A 21,588-nucleotide genomic window follows, 5' to 3' on the forward strand; every position below is an offset into this window, starting at 1 on the left:
AGAACTCATACCACCAGGTTCAAGTACAGTTACTACCCTACAACCATCAGGCTCTTGAACAAAATACCATTAGACCATAAGATAAAAGAGCAGAATTAGGTCATTTGGCCCATCATGGCTGATCCAATTTTTCTCTCAGCCCAATAACCATATAACAATTACAGCACGGAAAGAGGCCATCTCGGCTCTTCTAGTCTGTGCCGAACTCTTACTCTCACCTAGTCCCACCGACCTGCACTCAGCCCATAACCCTTCATTCCTTTCCTGTCCATATAGCTGTCCAATTTAACTTTAAGTGACAACATCGAACCTGCCACAACCACTTCTGCTGGAAGCTCGTTCCACACAGCCACCACTCTCTGAGTAAGGAAGTTCCCCCTCATGTTACCCCTAAACTTTTGCCCTTTAATTCTCAACTCACGTCCTCTTGTTTGAATCTCCCCCACTCTGAATGGAAAAAGCCAATCCACGTCAACTCTATCAATCCCCCTCATAATTTTAAATACCTCTATCATGACCCCCTCTACGCTCCAAGGAATAAAGACCCAATTTGTTCAACCTTTCTCTGTAAGTTAGGTGATGAAACCCAGGTAACATTCTAGTAAATCTTCTCTGTACTCTCTCTATTTTGTTGACATCTTTCCTATCATTCGGTGACCAGAACTGTAAACAATACTCCAAATTTGGCCTCACCAATGCCTTGTACAATTTCAACATTACATCCCAACTCCTATACTCAATGCTCTGATTAATAAAGGCCAGCATACCAAAAGCTTTCTTCACCACCTTATCCACATGAGATTTCACCTTCAGGGAACTATGCACCATTATTCCTAGATCCCTCTGTTCTACAGCATTCTTCAATGCCCTACCATTTACCATGTATGTCCTATTTTGATTAGTCCTACCAAAATGCAGCACCTCACATTTATCAGCATTAAACTCCATCTGCCATCTTTCAGCCCACTCTTCTAACTGGCCTAAATCTCTCTGCAAGCTTTGGAAACCTACTTCATTATCCACAACTCCACTTATCTTAGTATCATCTGCATTCTTACTAATCCAATTTACCACCCCATCACCCAGATCATTAATATACATGACAAACAACATTGGAGCCAATACAGATCCCTGAGGCACACCACTAGTCACCGGCCTCCAATCTGACACACAGTTATCCACCACTACTCTTATACCTCCTTTTATAGTTAATATTTAATAGATTTGCTGAGTATGCCCACAGGAAAATGAATCTCAGGGTTGTACGTGGTGACATACATGTGCTTTGACCATAAAATTTTCTTTGAACTTTGAACTTTGAATGAATGTTGAAAATGGTAAATTGATAAATAGGTTTATTATTGTCACCTTTCGAGGTAGAGTGAAAAATTTGTCTTGCATACAGTTCAAAGTTCAAAAAGTCCAAAGTAAATTTATTACTAAAGTTTATATATGTCACCATATACTTGTTGTGTACATTCACAATAAATACAACAAAACCAAGATTCAATGAAAAAACAAACACAACAAAGACATACAAATAACCAATGTGCAAAACAAACTGTGCAAATACAAAAAGAAAAACAAAATCAAAATAATAATCATAACTAAATAAGCAATAAATATAGAGGACATGAGTTGACGAGTTCTTTCAAGTGAGTCCATAGATTGTGGGAACAGTTCAGTGCTGGGCTGAATGAAATTGAGTGAAGTTATCCCCTCCGGTGCAAGAGCCCATTGTTTGAAAAGTAATAACTGTTCCTGAACCTGGTGGTGTGGGACTTAAGGCTCCTGAACCTCTTTCTTGATGGCAGCATTGAAAAAAGAGCATGGCCTGGATGGTGGGGGTTGTTGATGATGTATGCTGCTTCCTTATGACAGTGCTCCTTACAGTTGTGCTCAATAGTGGAGACGGCTTTACCTATGATGACTGGGCCATACAACCGCGATGGTCTTTCCATTCCAGGCCGTGATGCAACCGGTCAGTATACTCTCCACCTCACATCCATGGAAGCTTGTAAAATTTTGTCAATGTTTTAGATGACGTGTTTTAGTTCATAGAGTGCACTGAGGTAGCAGCAGAAGGCAAAACAATAGCAGAATGCTGAATAATGACTCTCTGCGAGTCTGCTGGGGAAGTGAAACCCGAATGTCTACAACCTTGGCTCTGAGTTTACTGGTGGCTGAAGGCCAAAAATGGCCTGTCCTGGGTTTGGAGGACTGTGTCTGGTTGGTGGGAGGAAAGAAGAGGGTTTGACTTGCTGTTGTTCTGTTGTTCATTGTGTTTTGTTTTGTTGTGTTCTGTGTTGTTCTGCCAAGCATTGTGAGGCATGCTGTGCAGGTGCCGGATAGTGTGGTGAGACTTGTAGGCTGTCCCTAATACACCCTCAGGTTAACACAAACAGATTCACTGTATGTTTCAATCTACACATGATATACAAATTTGAATATTGAATCTTGAACCAATAATGAAAGATCAGTCAGGGTAGAATCAGACCAAAAGTTAGATGTCAAGGAAAGTGTTGAAAGGTAAAATCAAAATAACAGGTATGATGGGCCAGATAGTTTATTTTAATGCTAGGAGTATTATGGGTGAGAGTGATGAATTTAGAGCATGGATCAGTACATGAGACTACAACGTTGTAGCTATTATGGAAGCTAGGACAGGAATGGCTGATTGATGTACCAGGTTTTCAAAATTTTAGAACAGATAGAGGAGGAGGTAAAAGTGGGATGGTGTTGCACTACTAATTAGGGCAAATATCACAGCTGCTCTCAGAGGAGACATAATGGAGGGGTCAGACCACTCGGGTAGAAATCAGGAATAGGAAGGGTGCAATCATGCTGGTGGGATTGTACCATTGACCGCCTAATAGCCACGGGGGCATTGAGGAACAGATATGTAATCACATTAAGGAAATGTGTAAAAGTAATAGGGCTGTTGTCATGGGAGATTTCAAATTCCCTAATATAAACTCATACCTTCTTAGTGCCAGGGGTTTAGATGTGGCAGAATTTGTTAAGTGTATCGAGGAAGTTTTCTTAAATCACTGTGTGGATGGTCCATCAAGAAGAAGGGCCATACTGGGGCCTGGTGTTGGGTAATGAGACTGGCCAGGTGACTGACCTTACAGTGACCACAATTCCTTAACATTCAGGATAGATACAGATAAGGTCCCAACACCGACCCCCGTGGAACACCACTAGTCACCAGCAGCCAACCAGAAAAGGCTCCCTTTATTCCCAGACTTTGCATCCTGCCAATCAGCTTCTGCTTTATCCATGCTAGAATCCTTCCTGTAATACCATGGGCTCGTAACTCTGGAGTATTCCATTCGGTTCCTGGTGCCCCACTAGAAGAAGGATGTTGAGGCTTTGGAGAGGGTGGAGAAGAGGTTTGCTAGGATGCTGCTTGGCTTTGAGGGCATGAGCTATCATAAGAGACTGGGTAAACTTGGGTTGTTTTCTCTGGAATGCCGGAGGCTGAGGGAAGATCTGATAGGGGTTTACAAGATTATGAGAGGCATAGATAGCATGGACAGATGTGGAAGAATTTAAGACTCTTTGGATATGTATGGGTTAACCATATCGCTTGTGAATACTCTTAAAATTTAGCTGAGGTCTGAGTTGGAAGTCTTAGAATCTAGTCCTTGCTAATGTCTAAACAAGAATGCTATGGCACCACATTTATATCATGCTCTTGTTTGTTGAAAATTGGTCCAAAGTTCAAAGTCACGTTGTTTGTTGGGATCTAGTCCTAAATTCACAGTCAAGCAATATTTTTTTTCCGTGTGCCTGCGTGTGCGTGCGTGCGTCCGTGATGATGTCTTTTTCGTGGCTTTTACAAGGTGCGGAGCGAGAGACAGACTGGATGGCACGCCACTCCTCAAACAGACATTCTCGCAGTATTTTTCCCTTTATTTTACGAGGTCGAGTCGCGATCGTGACACTCAGCCCGGCACGGATGGAAAGCGTACTCGGGAGCGGACCCGACTGGTTTCGAACCCGGGAACCTCCGCCGACGTCATTGCGCCACCAGCCGGCCCAACGGTCAAGCAATATTATTGCTAAGTGCTTTTAGTCATGTACGCTGCGTCTATGTAATGCAGCGGGTCTGCAAGATAAACAGAATCCCGAAACACCACTCTTAGGTGGAAGGAGGCTCCCCATGATAGCATGTAATAAAATCCTTTAATCTGAAACAATTCTCCGAGTCAGTCCGATCTATTCTGTCTGCTGCTCCTGAGACTTTTTCCACAACAACAGGGAATATCTGTTTTCCAGGGTTGAAATAGCTAACACCAGAGCACATGCATTGAAGGTGAGAGGGGGTAAGTTCAAGGGGGATGTGAGGGGTAAGTTTTTTACTTGGAGAGTAGTGGATGCCTGGAATGCACTACCTGGTATGGTGGCAGATGTGAATATAGTACAGGGTTTTAAGAGACGTTTGGATAGGCACATAGATGTAAGGAGATGGAGGGATATGGACATGATTTAAGTAGGATAGATTAGTGTTTGGGTGTTTCTGATTTGCGTTTGCTGGCACGGGCCAATATTATGGGCAAGCGACTTGTTGCTGTGCTGTGTGCTGTTCTATGCTCTATGTTAATTATAGTGTTTCCTCCAGAGAAAGTGCCGTTAAAGTAAACAATAAAGTACAAGGCCATAATAAAATAGATTATGAAATCAAGAGTTTAACCTATCATACCAGGGTACCATATTATAAGACCATAAGGTATGGGAGCAGAAGTAGGCCATTTGGCCTATCGAGTCTGCTCTGCCATTCAATCACGGGCTGATCCAATTCTTCCAGTCATCCCCACTCCCCTGCCTTCTCCCCATAGCCTTTGATGCCCTGGCTAATCAAGAAACTATTTATCTCTGATAGATAGCAATGAAATTATAACATTATAGCAATGAAATAGAAATTGTCCTTCAGCAAGGTGTTTCGTGCTCTCAGGCTTTTGTGTCTTGGGAGGAGACAGAAGAGAAACTGTCTGGAGTGGGTGGGGTGATTGATTAAGCTGGCTGCTTTAAATCCATGGATGAGAGGCTGGATGATGTGCTGATCTGTGTTCACAACTCTGTGCAGATTCTTGCAGCCATGTGCAGATGAGTAACCATGCCAAGCTGTTCTGTATTCAGATAAGATTCTTTCTATGGAGCATCAGTAGGGACAGGCTAAATTTCTTCGGCCTTCTGAGGATAAGGAGGCATTGATGAGCTTTCTTGGCCAGGACATCTACATGTTTGGGCCAGGACAGGCTTTTGGTGATGTTCGCACCTAGGAACTTGGGATTAGTGTGGAGTTAGTAAAGATGGGTGGTTAAAGGCATGGGTAGGGTTAGCTGCAGAGTCTGTTTATGTGATAACTGTACATACTTTGATGATTCTTATATAGAAAGTTCTCACAACCATGTAGTTCTACCCCATTCAGGAGAGAGATAGCTAATCGGTGCATCCAACACTGTGACTTGCAGGGCCACGCGCGGAGCACCGTAAAAATGAGTTTTAGACACAAGAGTTTCTGCAGTTGCTGGGATTCCAGAGCAAAACACACAAAATGCAGGAGGAACTCAGCAAGTCAGACAGTACCTATGGAGAGGAAGAGACAGTGAATATTTCAGGTTTAGACTCTTCACCGGGACTGGAAAGGAAGGAGGAAGAAGCCAGAATTAAAAGGTGAAAGGGAGGGGAAGGAGTCCAAGCTGGCAGGTGATAAGTGAGACCAGGTGAAGAGGAAGGCAGGTAGGTGGGGGAGGGGGGATGATTTGAGAAGCTTGGAAGGGATAGGTAGAAAAGGTAAAGGATGATAGGAGGATCGGAGAAGAGAGTGGACCATGGGAGAAAGGGAAAGAGCAAGAGTATAGAGGGAGATGATAGGCTGGTGAGGAGAATGGTTGGCAGGGGAGCCAGAATCTGGACTGGAAAAAGAGAGAAGTGGGAGGGTGGAGAAATTACTGGAAGTTGAAGAAATTAACCTTCATGCCATCAGATTGGAGGCTACCTGGATGGAATACAAGGTGTTGCTCCTCCAACGTGAGAGTGGCCTCATCATGACATTTAAGGAAGCCCTGGACCAACATGTCGGAATGGGAATGGGAAATATTTAAATTCAAAGTTCAAGGTCACTTATCAAAAAACATATATGTAACTATATACTACCTTGGGATTCATTTTCTTGCAGGAATTCATAGTAGAACAGAGAAATACAATGGAATCAATGAAAAACTTCTCACAAAGACTGACAAATAACTGATATGCAAAAGAAGAGAAACTGTGCGAATAAAATCATTATACTGAGAACATGAGTTATAGAATCTTTCAGAAACAGTTATTAGTCCTCAACCATCAAGATGTTTAATCAAAGAGGACAACTTCACTCAATTTCACTTGGTCCATCAATGAAATCTTTCCACAACCTATGAGCTCACTCTTTATCTCGTGGTCTTGATATTTATTTATTATTATTATTTCTTTATTTTTGTATTTGCGTGGTTTGCTGTCTTTTGCACATTGGTTGAATGCCCAGTGGGTGTGGTCTTTCATCGATTCTATTATGGTTATTATTCTATGATAGATTTGTTGAATATTCCCACAAGAAAATGAATCTCAGGGTTGTATATGGTGACATATGTGTACTTTGATAATAAATTTACTTTGAACTTTGAACTTTGAAAATGAATCCATTGGTTGTGAAATCAGTTCAGAGTTGAGGTGAGTGAAGTTATCCTTGCTGGTTCAGGAGCCTGATTGAGTGTGGGGTAATAACTGTTTTTGAGCCTGTCTGTGTGGGACTTAAGGCTCCTACATGTCAATCCTGATGGCAGAAGTGAGATAAGAGCATGGTCTGAGTCGTGGGAGTCCTTGATGATGGATCACAACGTGAATGGTAAGTAGAATTAATATGGATCACCACTGAGAATAAGTTATGGCCTAACAGACTGTTGGTAAAAGGATTGCCAGTGGATTCAACATATTAGACAAAAAGAAACAGCATACCAGTCACCATTATGGAAAGTCTTCCCAAATGCATCAAGACTGAACATTTATACAACCAAAGATTGAATGATTGGATTGCAATCAGGCAAATTAATGTAGTTACGTGCCTTGTTTTTCAACTGTTTGGGCAGACTGCATGAGTCTGACTGTCTGAGGCACTATTACATCACTGCAGGCATGTCACATGATAATTCTGTCAAGTAGAATCGCAATATGAAGAAACGAACAGACTCCAAGCTTATTCATAGATATGGATAAACTGCAGTATATAGGAACATTTAAAGAACACAGTACTATAAAAGATAGATGGGGTGAAAAGAGTCATAATGTTATCACAAGTAGACCATGCTCACTATTCTATAGGGAACACTGCTTTAATATTCTCTAGTTGATTGAACAGATTACATGTATGATACACACCCTCACATGCATGATATGATAAACAGTTTGCACATGGCAAATACTATGTACATTGAACAGGAACATGCCACACGTCTGTCAAACGATTGCACGCGATAGTGAAGATAGGGTTTGCAGTTCTTGCAAGTGAAATAATACATTTTAATATGCTGAATTTTGCAGCTGTTGTTTGCCTTCGCACTTTTTTTTTGCAAAGCTAGTTTGGCTTCAGTATTCGGCAAGAGAATACAGTCTGTTGTCTGTCAGGGTGGGGGGAGGAAAAGACTCAGCTCAGAAGCTGGCATCCCAAAGGAAGATAGTAATCAACCAGGCTGTGTGTTGGTTTCTATTCCGTGACCCCGTCTACCCTCCTCACAGCTGAAACGTATCACTGTTAATGTCACCTAAGGACACAAGACTCACTCCCAGGTCTGATTAGATGCCAACATTCTCGAATCATGGGTATATAATGTCTAAAGAGTCAGTTACAGCCTTGGCTTTTAGCAGAGAGGAAAAAATATAATGGTGGGGAAAACATGAAGAATGAAACTAAATGTGAACATACATTCAATTCTAATCTTTAATCTTTAATTTTTATTAATCTTTGTCTTCACTCTATCTCACATACAGCTTTAATCTCTTTGCTTAGCCCATTGGTTACGAGCAGTGATGCAGTTCAGAATCAGAATCAGTTGGTGTGTGTCCCATCGACTTCCCTTTCCCAAAATACACAATTATTTCCTTGGTTTCAATGATGTTGAGTGCAGAGTTGTTAATTTGACACCACTCAACCAGCTGATCTATTTCACGCCTGTAAAACGCCCTCGTCACTGTCTGAAACCCTGCCAACAATAGTTGTGTTATTGGCAGATTTATAGATGGCATTTGAGCTGTGCCTAACCACACAGTCTTGGGGGAAGAGAGAGTAGAACAGTGGACTAAGCATGCATCCTTGAGATGCGCCAGTATTAATTACCAACAAAGAGGATATTTTATTGTGGATCCGCACTGACCGTGATCGCCCGGAGAGGAAGTCGAGGATCCAGTTGCAGAGGGAGGTACAGAAGTCTAGGTTTTGGAGTTTGTTGATTAGTACTGAGGTTATGATGGAGCTGAACACTGAGTTGTAATCAATAAACGCGACCTGACGGAGGTATTGCTAGGTGATCCAAGGCCTAGCGGAGAGCCAGGGAGATTGCATCCACTGTAGACACATTGCAGCAATGGGCAAATTGCAGCTGGTCCTGTTCCTTGCTTAGGCAGGAGTTGATTCTGGCCATGACTAACTCCGTCACAGCTTCCCTTAAATATTTCACCTCTCACCCTCGCATTTATCCCATCGGCACTCCATCTGTTAATGGAAAGACCCCTGCAGGTTATACTCTTCAAATACTCATCTAGATGCATTTTAAATCTGAACAGGATACTGTTTTAGTGTGATTTAGGACCCTGCAGTATGTTGAACTCCGCTCCTGTGAGACTATTTTAGTTGAGCATGATTTATTTGCATTGATTTAATCTTTATATCTCTGGGGATGTTAAAAGCTCATCAGAATCAGGTTTATTATCACTGGCAAAGGTTGTGAAATTTGTTGTTATTCAGCAGCAGTACATTGCAATACATTAATACAGAAACTGTAAATTACAGTAAGAACTATATATTTAAAAAGATGAATTAAATAAGTTGTGCCAAAGGAGATAAAAAGTAATGAGGTAGTGTTCATGGGTTCAATGTCCATTCAGAAATCTGATGGTAGAGGGGAAGAGCTATTCCTGAAACACTGAATGTGTGCCTTCAGGCTTCTGTACCTCCAACCCAATGTTAACAGTGAGAAGAAGGCATGTCCTGGGTGCTGAGGTCTGTAATGATGGATGCTGCCTTTTAGAGGCATCGCTCCTTGAAGATGTTCCGGGTACTGGGGAGGATAGTGCCCATTATGGAGCTGGCTGAGTTCACAACTTTCTGCAGCTTAATTCAATCCCATCCAGTAGCCCCTCCTCCCATACTAGATAGTGATACAGACAGTTAGAATGCTTTCTGCAGTACAACTTTAGAAATCAGCGAGTGTCGTTGGTGACACCGAATCTCTTCAAACCGCTGGTACGCCTTCTTTAAAGCTGCATCAGTATGTTGGGCCCAGGATAGATCCTCAGAGATGTTGACACGCAGGAACTTGAAGTTGCTCACCCTTTCAACTACTGAACCCTCGATGTGAACTGGTGTGTGTTTCCTCATCTTACCCCTTCTGAATCCATAATCAATTTTTCTATAGGATTAGTGACTCTTAAAGTACAATTTACAATTACAATTGCAGTGCGCTAATATTATTTTGTGACTGTATGTGCTGTGTGTGACTGTGTGTGCCGTGTTTTGTACCTGGGCCCCAGAGGAATACTGATTCACTTAACTGGATACTTATGCATGGTTGAATAACAATTAAATTTGAACAAGCAATTTCACAAAAAATGTGTTTAAGCTTGGTCTAATATTATAGCCAACAAATATCCCCGGACTCTAATTCATTTACTTTTCTCTACATAGATTAGTTCCATAACATCTTGGATAACTTTTCTCCAACATGTGTTTACTCCAGTTCCAAAATCATGTTGTTAAACATGTGACCTATTGCCGATGTTTTGAAACCATGGAACAAATTCTCCTTCACTTCGACTTGCAATTCATGGGGTGGACACAGGTGTCACTACTGAGCTGAGTGAGAGGAAGGAATCCAAAGTGACCAAGTTCAGACATTAAAGTCAGTTTAATTTGTTGTTATATGCACAAGATGTTGGTGACCATAAGTCCATAAGATATAGGAGCAGAATTAGGCCATTGATCCCATTGAGTCTGCTTTGCCATTTCATTATGGCTGATCCGTTCTTCCTCCCAGCTCCAATCTCCTGCCTTCTCCCCGTATCTCTTCATGCCCTGATCAATCAAGAATCAATCAACCTCTGCCCTAAATATACCCAATGACTTGGCTTCCACAGCTACCTGTGGTAACAAATTCAACAGATTCACCACTGTCTGGCTAAAATAATTCCTCCTCATCTCCATTCTAAAAGGACACCCCTCTATTCTGAGGCTGTGTCCTCTGGTCTTAGACTCTCCCATCATGGGAAACATCTTCTTGGTGAAGAAGAAAGAGGGTCATTGGCTCGGCTAATACTTTCGATTTCCTATTTTTCCGAGCAATCAGGAGCAGTTAAGGAGCAATATTCCAATGAATGAGCAGTCTTTGACCAGAAACATTAACTCAATTTCTCCCTGCAGGGATGCTGTCTGAGTGCATCCACTATTTTCAGTTTCTACCACAGATTTCCAACAGCTGCTATTTTTAAGATTTCAGTTAAGGGCCATTGGCATTCGTAGTATAGGATAGACCATGTTGGATTAGAGTGTAGAGATGTTATTGTTCTAATATGTTGCTTGTAGTTTAACATTCCAGTACTTACTTGTATTTTTATATAATCATGTATATACACAGTGATTTTGCAATAATTACAATAAAGTTGCTTCTGTAGTTTTCTAGAAGTTTCTTAGCTTTCTGTAGCAGGTGTCATGCAACTTGAATCTGGCTATTTTATAGGTTTATTGTTGTCACTGGAATGTTGTTATCACTAGTCTGAGTATGAGACCACTTCATTTTAACCACAGCTTCACTTTCCTTATCTTTTCTTTGTTTTTGTAATACTTAATAACATAATCATCAGAACATCTGGATCCCAAAAGCATCAGGACATCACAAAGCACATTTCTTTCACTGAAGTGGATTAGTGAATTTGGGCCCCACCCATCCTACAATATTTCCGCAATCCAGGCAGAAGGCAGCGCAGTGTAAGGACAAGGACCATTAGGCTGGGTAACAGCCTCTCATCACTAGCCTCGGCACTATCCGATGCCTCAAAAAGGTGGCATCCATCACTAAGGACCCCCATCACCCAGGACATGCCCTCTTCTCATTACTACCATCGGGGAGGAGGTACAGGAGCCTGAAGGCACACACTCAATGATTCAGGAATAGCTTCTTCCCTTCTGTCATCAGATTACTGAATGGACTTGAACCCATAAACACTACCTCACTATTTTTTCTCTCTCTTTTTTTGCATTACTTATTTAATTTAACTTATAGATTAATTCTTACTGTAATTTACAGTTTTTAAAACATTATTATGTGTTACAATGTACTGCTGCTGCAAAAAACAAATTTCATAACATATGCCGGTGATATTCTACCTGATTCTGATTGTTCCCAGACTGTGAGACTTCTGAGCACCCTGCCACTACCCAGTACATATTATTTATCACATGTCCAGAAGAAGTATTACTGTTATATTCTTAACTATATGACTTACATGTACTTTATATCAAATTGTACATCTATAGAATGCTTATTTTTAGCTCTTAATGGTATTTTTTGTACTCTATGTGATATATGTACTGTGTTTTGCACCTCGGTCCCTGAGGAACATTGTTTGACGTGTACAGTGAATGACAATAAACTTGAATTTAAACATATTGAGCTGGTAGTTTTGTGATTACCATTACTTGTGTTTGCTTGTAATCTGGAGTTTGTTTAATCACTTCAATTAAAATCCCCATCACCTATGCATAGTTCCAAGCATTTGGTACCTGGTGATTCTGATATATGTAGCTACACAGCGTCTGGGATCTTCGTGCTTCCCCATTCCCTTGCCTACCTCCAGAACTTGGCCGCTGATGCTGTATACAGGCCTCCCAACATCCAAATCTCCCTCACTGATTTTGATATTTCTCTGGAGAGACTAAATTAACCACCAGGACCCATTGTCCTATAGTTCTTAATTGGGACAGTCACTGCACACGTTGAAAAGAACAGAATGTACAACAGAAGCATGGCAAGTTCTATTGTGGCAAAATTAATTTGGTATGGTAATTAGAGATATATTCATCTAAACACAAAATCAAAGTTTTTTTGTACTTTGAACCCAACCACAGCTATATTAAAATTGAAATCTTGTAAGCTCTTCAACAAGCAAAACGGACCTAAAGTAGTAAATAGCAGCTATATTTCATTAGGAGTTTGAAAAGATTTGATATGTCACCGAAGACTTGCAAGTTTCTTCAGTTGTACTGTGGAGAGCATTCTGACTGGTTGCATTACCGTCTGGCATGGAGTGGCCAATGCAGAGGATGAGAAAAAGTTGCAGAAGGTCAGGAACTCAGCCAGCTCCATCATGGGCACAGGTCTCCCTAGCATGAAGGACATCTTCAAGAAGTGATTCTTCAAGAAGGCAGCATCCATCATTAAGCATCCAGCATACCACCCATTGTATAGCCTCTTCTCATTACTAACATCAGGGAGGAGTTACAGGAGCCTGAAGACCCACACTCAATGTTTTAGGAACAGCTTCTTCCCCTCTGCCATCAGATTTATTAACGGCCCATGAACACTACCTCACTTTTTGCTCTACTTTTACACTACTAATTTACTTTTTAATATTTTTATTGCAAATTAAAGTGTTTTTTAATGCACTGCACTGTACTGTGCCAAAAAACAACAAATATCAGTGACAATAACCTCGATTTTGATTCTGAATCTGTGATTAAACCATAAGACATGGGAGCTGAATTCGGCCATTCAGCCCATTGAGTCTGTGTCGCAAACGATAGACGGTCGTATCATTCACTGTTGGATCAAAGTTACATCAATATTAGTGAGCTGAACAGAGTTTATGCTTTCAGATTATTAAGCATAGCAATCAAGTTTGATTTTACTCAGATGTTGGATTAAATTATCACACTCTTAAAACTAACAAAATAGGAATATTGGACATGAAATGATGGCACATAGACAATCACTGGCAAATATGTAGGGCTAACCATCTGATAGCACTTTTAAGGTATTTTGAGGAATACTGGAAACTGAGTAATCACAGAGAACAATTTGCCATCTTGACAAATCTGTTTCACATATGAAAGTCTTCATTCTCCTTTAACTGTTACTCAGCCCATTGCTCTGTGAATAATATCATACGGAAAACAGAATTAGACAGACTTATAAATATGCCCGTGCGGCATTTTTCACTTGGATGGACTAAGATGCATCTTGTCTGGTGGAAACTTGCCTCCGCAAATCCTCTTCTGCTGGCGGTGACGATACTTGGCCAGGCCAAAGTGCCTGTCATCGAGCTGCCAAATTTAGCAAGGGTGTCCTCAACACCGAACTTATTTGTCATCATATTATCATATTTGCCACAGACAGCTGTGGAGGCCAATTCACCGGGTATATTTAAAGCAGTTTGATCGGTTCTTGACTAGTCAGGGTGTTAATGGTTATGAGAAAAAGGCAGGAGAATGGAGTTGATATATACGGGATTGGGATTATATATCAGCTATGAATAACTTGTCAAATGATGAGTGTCTGTTGGCTCTAGGCCTGTATTCACTGGAATTCAGAAGAATGAGGGGTAACCACATTGAAACTTATTGAATTGATAGAGTGGATGTGGAGAGGATGTTTCCCATGGTGGAAAAGTCCAGAGGTCACAGTCTCAGAATAGAGGTCATCCTTGTAGAATGGGAATGAGGAGCAACTTCTTTAGCCAGAGAGTGGTGAATCTGCGGAATTCTTTACCACAGGCAACTGTAGAGGCTAAGTCATTATGTGTACTTAAGGCAAAGGTTGATAGATTCTTGATTGGTCAGGGCATGAAGGGATATGGGGGGAAGTCAGGAGATTGGGGCTGAGAAGAAAATTGGATCAGAAATGATGAAATGGCGGAACAGGCTCGATAGGCCAAATGGTCTAATTCGGCTCCTATAGCTTATGGTCTTATGATGGAATGGCAGTGCATTCTCGATGGGCTGAATGGCCTAAGTCAGCTCCTAGTCAAATGGTCGTTCAATAATTACGTTGGGGAGCATCACCCAGAAGAAAGAAGTATATGACACATCCGACTTTTGAGCAGCTAAGTTGCCACTTGGAGGAAATTTCGACCAGCCTTCTAACTCTATAATGCTGCCCTCCCCCTGATTTCCTTGAGTAGTTTGCCCTTTGGCTCCAGGTTCCAGCATTTGCCTGTCTCATGCGTCTCTGATGTCTTGGAATTTATAATGGTCCCATCGAATCCAGGACAGTAGAGCACAGAGGCTCATTGAGTCCACACCAATCTTTAACATTTCATTTATCCTAACCCTAAATTGACCTCTTATTTTTATTCTACCCACTTTCTCATCAACTCTCCCAAGTTTTTTTCCACTCACCTGTATACTAGCTACAATTTCGTAGTGGCTAATTAATTAACCAATCAATTTTGTAAAGAAGGATGGGAACCAGAGGGAAGGTCATTCTGACATGCCTGTCAGTTTAATTTACCAATCCCATTCTGATCTATCTGTCCATGGCCCAGCCACTGCTCTGATGCTAATCTCAGGTTGGAGGTGCGGTAGCTCATTTTTTATCTGGATAAACTTCAAACTGATGGCATCAATATCAATTTCTCCATCTTCCAGTAATCTCTCACAACTATCTCCTTCCCTCTTTTCTATTGCCTTTTCTGGCTACCTCTCACTCCTTCTCTACTGCTCATTTGCCCACCATCTCTCTCCGGTTCCACTCCGCTTTTCCTTTCTTCCATGGTCTACTGTTCTTTCATACCAGATTCCTTCTTCTACAGCTTTTTATCACTTCCTTCAATCACCTTCCAGCTTCTTACTTTACCCCCCCACCCAGCCACCCTCCCCCTCACCAGGCTTCACCTGTCACCTGGCAGCTGGCACTTCTTCCCTTTCCCCTACCTTCTTATTCTGGCTGCTTCTCCCTCCCTTCCATTCCTGAAGTAGGGTTTCCACCCAACATGTCGACTGTTTATTCTCATCCATAGATGCTTCCTGCTGAGTAACCGCAGCATTTTGTGTGCGTTGCTCTGGATTTCCAGCAGAATCTCTTGAGTAGTTTAGTATTTAGGAATACAGCACAGAGCAAGCCTTTCTGGCCCTTTGTGGCATGCTGACCCAGTAACCCCCGACAAATCTGACTTACCCTAACCTAATTATGGCATTCTATGTGTGTGTTCTTCACTATTTTGCTCGTTTTGCACTGCTTATTTAATTTTATATTTCTTACTGTATTTTTATAGAAACATAGAAACATAGAAAATAGGTGCAGGAGCAGGCCATTCGGCCCTTCGAGCCTGCACCGCCATTTATTATGATCATGGCTGATCATCCAACTCAGAACCCCGCCCCAGCCTTCCCTCCATACCCCCTGATCCCCGTAGCCACAAGGGCCATATCTCACTCCCTCTTAAATATAGCCAATGAACTGGCCTCAACTGTTTCCTGTGGCAGAGAGTTCCACAGGTTCACCACTTTCTGTGTGAAGAAGTTTTTCCTCATCTCGGTCCTAAAAGGCTTCCCCTTTATCCTCAAACTGTGACCCCTCGTTCTGGACTTCCCCAACATCGGGAACAATCTTCCTGCATCTAGCCTGTCCAATCCCTTTAGGATTTTATATGTTTCAATCAGATCCCCCCTCAATCTTCTAAATTCCAATGAGCACAAGCCCAGTTCATCCAGTCTTTCTTCATATGAAAGTCCTGCCATCCCAGGAATCAATCTGGTGAACCTTCTTTGTACTCCCTCTATGGCAAGGATGTCTTTCCTCAGATTAGGGGACCAAAACTGCACACAATACTCCAGGTGTGGTCTCACCAAGGCCTTGTACAACTGCAGTAGTACCTCCCTGCTCCTGTACTCGAATCCTCTCGCTATAAATGCCAGCATACTATTTGCCTTTTTCACCGCCTGCTGTACCTGCATGCCCACTTTCAATGACTGGTGTATAATGACACCCAGGTCTCGTTGCACCTCCCCTTTTCCTAATCGGCCACCATACAGATAATAATCTGTTTTCCTATTTTTGCCACCAAAGTGGATAACTTCTCATTTATCCACATTAAATTGCATCTGCCATGAATTTGCCCACTCACCCAACCTATCCAAGTCACCCTGCATCCTCTTAGCATCCTCCTCACAGCTAACACTGCCGCTCAGCTTCGTGTCATCCGCAAACTTGGAGATGCTGCATTTAATTCCCTCATCCAAGTCATTAATACATATTGTAAACAACTGGGGTCCCAGCACTGAGCCTTGCGGTACCCCACTAGTCACTGCCTGCCATTTTGAAAAGGTCCCGTTTATTCCCACTCTTTGCTTCCTGTCTGCTAACCAATTCTCTATCCACATCAATACCTTACCCCCAATACCGTGTGCTTTAAGTTTGCACACTAATATCCTGTGTGGGACCTTGTCAAAAGCCTTTTGAAAATCCAAATATACCACATCCACTGGTTCTCCCCTATCCACTCTACTAGTTACATCCTCAAAAAATTCTATGAGATTCGTCAGACATGATTTTCCTTTCACAAATCCATGCTGACTTTGTCCGATGATTCCACCGCTTTCCAAATGTGCTGTTATCACATCTTTGATAACTGACTCCAGCAGTTTCCCCACCACCGACGTTAGGCTAACCGGTCTATAATTCCCCGGTTTCTCTCTCCCTCCTTTTTTAAAAAGTGGGGTTACATTAGCCACCCTCCAATCCTCAGGAACTAGTCCAGAATCTAATGAGTTTTGAAAAATTATCACTAATGCATCCACTATTTCTTGGGCTAATTCCTTAAGCACTCTGGGATGCAGACCATCTGGCCCTGGGGATTTATCTGCCTTTAATCCCTTCAATTTACCTAACACCACTTCCCTACTAACATGTATTTTGCTCAGTTCCTCCATCTCACTGGACCCTCTGTCCCCTACTATTTCTGGAAGATTATTTATGTCCTCCTTAGTGAAGACAGAACCAAAGTAATTATTCAATTGGTCCGCCATGTCCTTGCTCCCCATAATCAATTCACCTGTTTCTGTCTGTAGGGGACCTACATTTGTCTTTACCAGTCTTTTCCTTTTTACATATCTATAAAAGCTTTTACAGTCAGTTTTTATGTTCCCTGCCAGTTTTCTCTCATAATCTTTTTTCCCCTTCCTAATTAAGCCCTTTGTCCTCCTCTGCTGAACTCTGAATTTCTCCCAGTCCTCAGGTGAGCCACTTTTTCTGGCTAATTTGTATGCTTCTTCTTTGGAATTGATACTAGCCCTAATTTCTCTTGTCAGCCACGGGTGCACTACCTTCCTTGATTTATTCTTTTGCCAAACTGGGATGAACAATTGTTGTAGTTCATCCATGCAATCCCTAAATGCTTGCCATTGCATATCCACTGTCAATCCTTTAAGTGTCATTTGCCAGTCTATCTTAGCTAATTCATGTCTCATACCTTCAAAGTTACCCCTCTTTAAGTTCAGAACCTTTGTTTCTGAATTAACTATGTCTCTCTCCATCTTAATGAAGAATTCCACCATATTATGGTCACTCTTACCCAAGGGGCCTCTCACGACAAGATTGCTAATTAACCCTTCCTCATTGCTCAATACCCAGTCTAGAATAGCCTGCTCTCTAGTTGGTTCCTCGACATGTTGGTTCAAAAAACCATGCCGCATACATTCCAAGAAGTCCTCTTCCTCAGCACCTTTACCAATTTGGTTCACCCAACCTACATGTAGATTGAAGTCACCCATTATAACTACTGTTTCTTTATTGCACACATTTCTAATTTCCTGTTTAATACCATCTCCGACCTCACTACTACTGTTAGGTGGCCTGTACACAACTCCCACCAGCGTTTTCTGCCCCTTAGTGTTATGCAGCTCTAACCATATCGATTCCACATCTTCCCGGCTTATGTCCTTCCTTATGTATTGTGCTGTCTTGTTTCGGCAAAACAACAAAATTCACAACATATGTTGTCAGCAATAGGAAACCTGATGCTGATTCTGATACCCACCTGCCTTTAAACCTTCAGTAATCTGTGGAAGTGCACTGTAAGATCCCTCTGTTACTCCATGATCTTACTGCCAGGCATTGTATATCCACCTGCAAATAAAGAAACTGCTGGAGGAAGTCAGTGGTTCATTTTGCCTGATCTGCTGAGTGTCTCCAGCAGTTTGCAGCTTGCTCCAGATTGCAGCATTTACCGTCTCTTGTGTCTCCATCATGTATCCCCCTTGTTGTTTTTCCTCAATTCAGCACTTTGCTTTCTCCAGATTAATTTCAATACGCTTTTTTTCATCTCTTCATAACCTTCTGCTGAGTATAGCTTCTCTCTTCATTCATGAACACACCACTCTTTTGAAGGTCTTGATGTAGCGTCTCAACCTGAATTGTTGACTGTTTGCTCCTTTCCATCGATGCTCCTTCCTCCAAGATGACCATAATCTTGTTGTTGCTTGGAGACTTGCATGCATCAATGACCTGGAGTGCTATGAAATTTGGAGTCAGGGCTTTATGCTTTAGCTCATGGTAGGGACACCCATATTAGACACGTCAAAGGGTAGAGGCCAGACTAAGAATGGTCCACTGGTCCTCCAGGTTCCGGGGTTTAGCTCAGGGCTAACGACCCTGACTGCTAAAAGAAAACCGTTACGGAAGCATATTTCTACATCCGAGTGCGACAGTATTCCTGAGTCTCCACTTGGGACCTGTGGTTGACAGTACTGAAAATTGAGAGGAAGCTACTGGCATGATGAAGGAAGCCCTGAACACTACCTTCATTGCTGCCGTAAACTCCAGTGACATAATGGGCAGTAAGTAATAAATAGGTGCTGCCGAATCTGCTCAGTTCCTCCAGCATTATTTGAGCGTAACTCTGGATTTCCAGCATCTGCAGAATCTCCGATGTTTACCCTTTTCAAATTTCATCTGCAAACTTTTTAGTCTTTGACATTTAAGCCTATTTGTTGGCATAATGGAGGAATCAGAATGGGATTTATTATTATTATGATTATGAGGACACACAGTCCCCTTTTATTGTCATTTAGTAATGCATACATTAAGAAATGATAAGATGTTTTTCCAGAATGATATCATGAAAACACATGACAAACCGACTTAATAACTCACAAAAACCACATAATTATAACATATAGTTACAACAGTGCAAAGCAATACCGTAATTTGATAAGAACAGACCATGGCACGGTAAAAGTCTCTAAGTCTCTGGAAAGTCCCATCATCTCACGCAGACGGTAAACCTCCAGCGCCGCCAACTTGCCGGTGCAGCATCCTGGAAGTAACCAACCACAGTCTGACTCCGAATCCGTCCGAAAAACTCCGAGCCTCTGACCCACCTCTTTGACACCGGACGCTGAGCACCATCTCTGCCGAGTGCTTCGACCCCAGCTCCAGCAACAGGCAATATGCCAAGCCGAGGATTTGGGGCCTTCGTCTCCGGAGATTCTCGATTGCACAGTAGCAATGACAGCAAAGCAGACATTTCAGAAGTTAGTCCAGATGTTCCTCTGCGCTTCTCACGGCTGTCTCCATCAAATCCAGATTGTGTACAGCCTCTAGTTACACATAACCGATATTCATTTGGAACGGCCGCGCGCGCTGCGTTACGCCGCCATCTTCTCCTCCCTCCTCACCATGTTTTCAGGAACTCATAGACTTTGAATGATCTAGAGAAGACAGAGGGGAAAAAGTTGTTCCTGAAACATTAAGTGTGTATCCTCAGCATCCTATACGTCCTCCCTGATGATAACAATGAGAAGAGGGTATTTCCTGGTGAGCTGTCTACGTCTATAATCTTTTGCTGCTTTTTTCCACCCTGTGCATTGGAGCCTCTATACCAAGCGGCAATGCAACCAGTCAGAATACCCCAACATATCATTTATTCTTCCCTTTCAACCACTTGGGTTTATCTCTGTTCTGGAGACATTCAATAATGAAAGATCTTACCCTGCCTAAACACACAGTCACTGCCCCCTGCCCCATTAGCCAAATCTCATCTCAACATTTTTGTTCCCAGAATTATGAGATTTAGATGTATGTGAAATCCCCCATTCCCCGAACCATTCTATTAAATAGTCTGATCTACCAGCCAACACAGAGTCATAGAGAAGTACAGCACAGGAACAGGCCTTTCAGTCCATCTAGTCCATGCAGAAACCATTGAAACTGCCTACTCCCATTGACCTGCACCAGGACCTTAGCCCTCCATATCCCTACTATCCATACACATTTCCAAACTTCTCTCAAATGTTGAAATTGAGGTTGCATGCAGCACGAGCTGGCTGGCAGCTCATTCCACACTCTCACTACCCTCTGAAGTGAAACAGGATCCCCTCATGTTCTCCTTAAACTTCTCACCTTTCACCCTTAAACCATGACCTCTGTTTGTAGTCCGACCTGACCTCAGTGTAAAAAGCCTGCTTGTACTTACCCTATGTATACACCTCATAATTTTCTATACCTAATCATTATAACATAATCAACAAGTCCATCCACCCTGGATATGCTTTCTCCTTCCCCACCATCAGATCCAGATCCAAATTCAGATTCAGATTAATTTATCACATGTACATTGAAAAATAAAGTGAGGTACAAACAATGCAGTTTCAATGTACAAGTGATGAATAAATCTGAATCTGTAGATGGATATGAATCGTGTGCAGGCAGAAGAGATGCAATTGAATTCATCATCATTTTCAGCACAGATTTGCAAGAGGACCACAGACTTGACATAGGGTTTGGAGGTTTGCCTGCCTCAATGCCCTGGAGAGTTATTCTGGCTTTGTGATTTGGCTCTTCGTAGGTTCACCAATACCAAACAGTCCTAACGGTAGAGGCCAGACTAAGAGTGGTCCACCAGTTCTCCAGGTTTGCAGTTTCACCTCAGGAGTAACAACCCTGACTGCTCAAACAGAGTTGCTATGGAAACAGTGATGAAAAATCTTTCTACGTTTGAATGCGACAGTGTTCCTGGGTCTCCACTTGTGCCATAGTGAAAACTGAGAGGACGATGAAGGACGTCCCGAATACTGCCAAGAAAGATAGAGAACCTTCACTGTTGGCCTAAACACCAGCAGGAGTAATGGGCAGTAAGTAAGCTCAGCACAGACATTGTGGACTAAGGGATTCCTTCCTGTGGTGTACTGTTCTATGCTCTGAGCTTTAACACAGGTACAGAGCCGGCACCTCCTCCACCCAAGTACAAAGTAATAAATAGGGAGGTAAAAATGGCAAAACCATTGAGAGGAAAGAGTTGCCTGGATTATCTATTAGCTATTAAGTGAATTGAAGGAGCAAT

This window comes from Mobula birostris, chromosome 6 (genome assembly GCF_030028105.1).
Source record: "Mobula birostris isolate sMobBir1 chromosome 6, sMobBir1.hap1, whole genome shotgun sequence".
Classification (NCBI taxonomy): Eukaryota; Metazoa; Chordata; class Chondrichthyes; order Myliobatiformes; family Myliobatidae; genus Mobula; species Mobula birostris.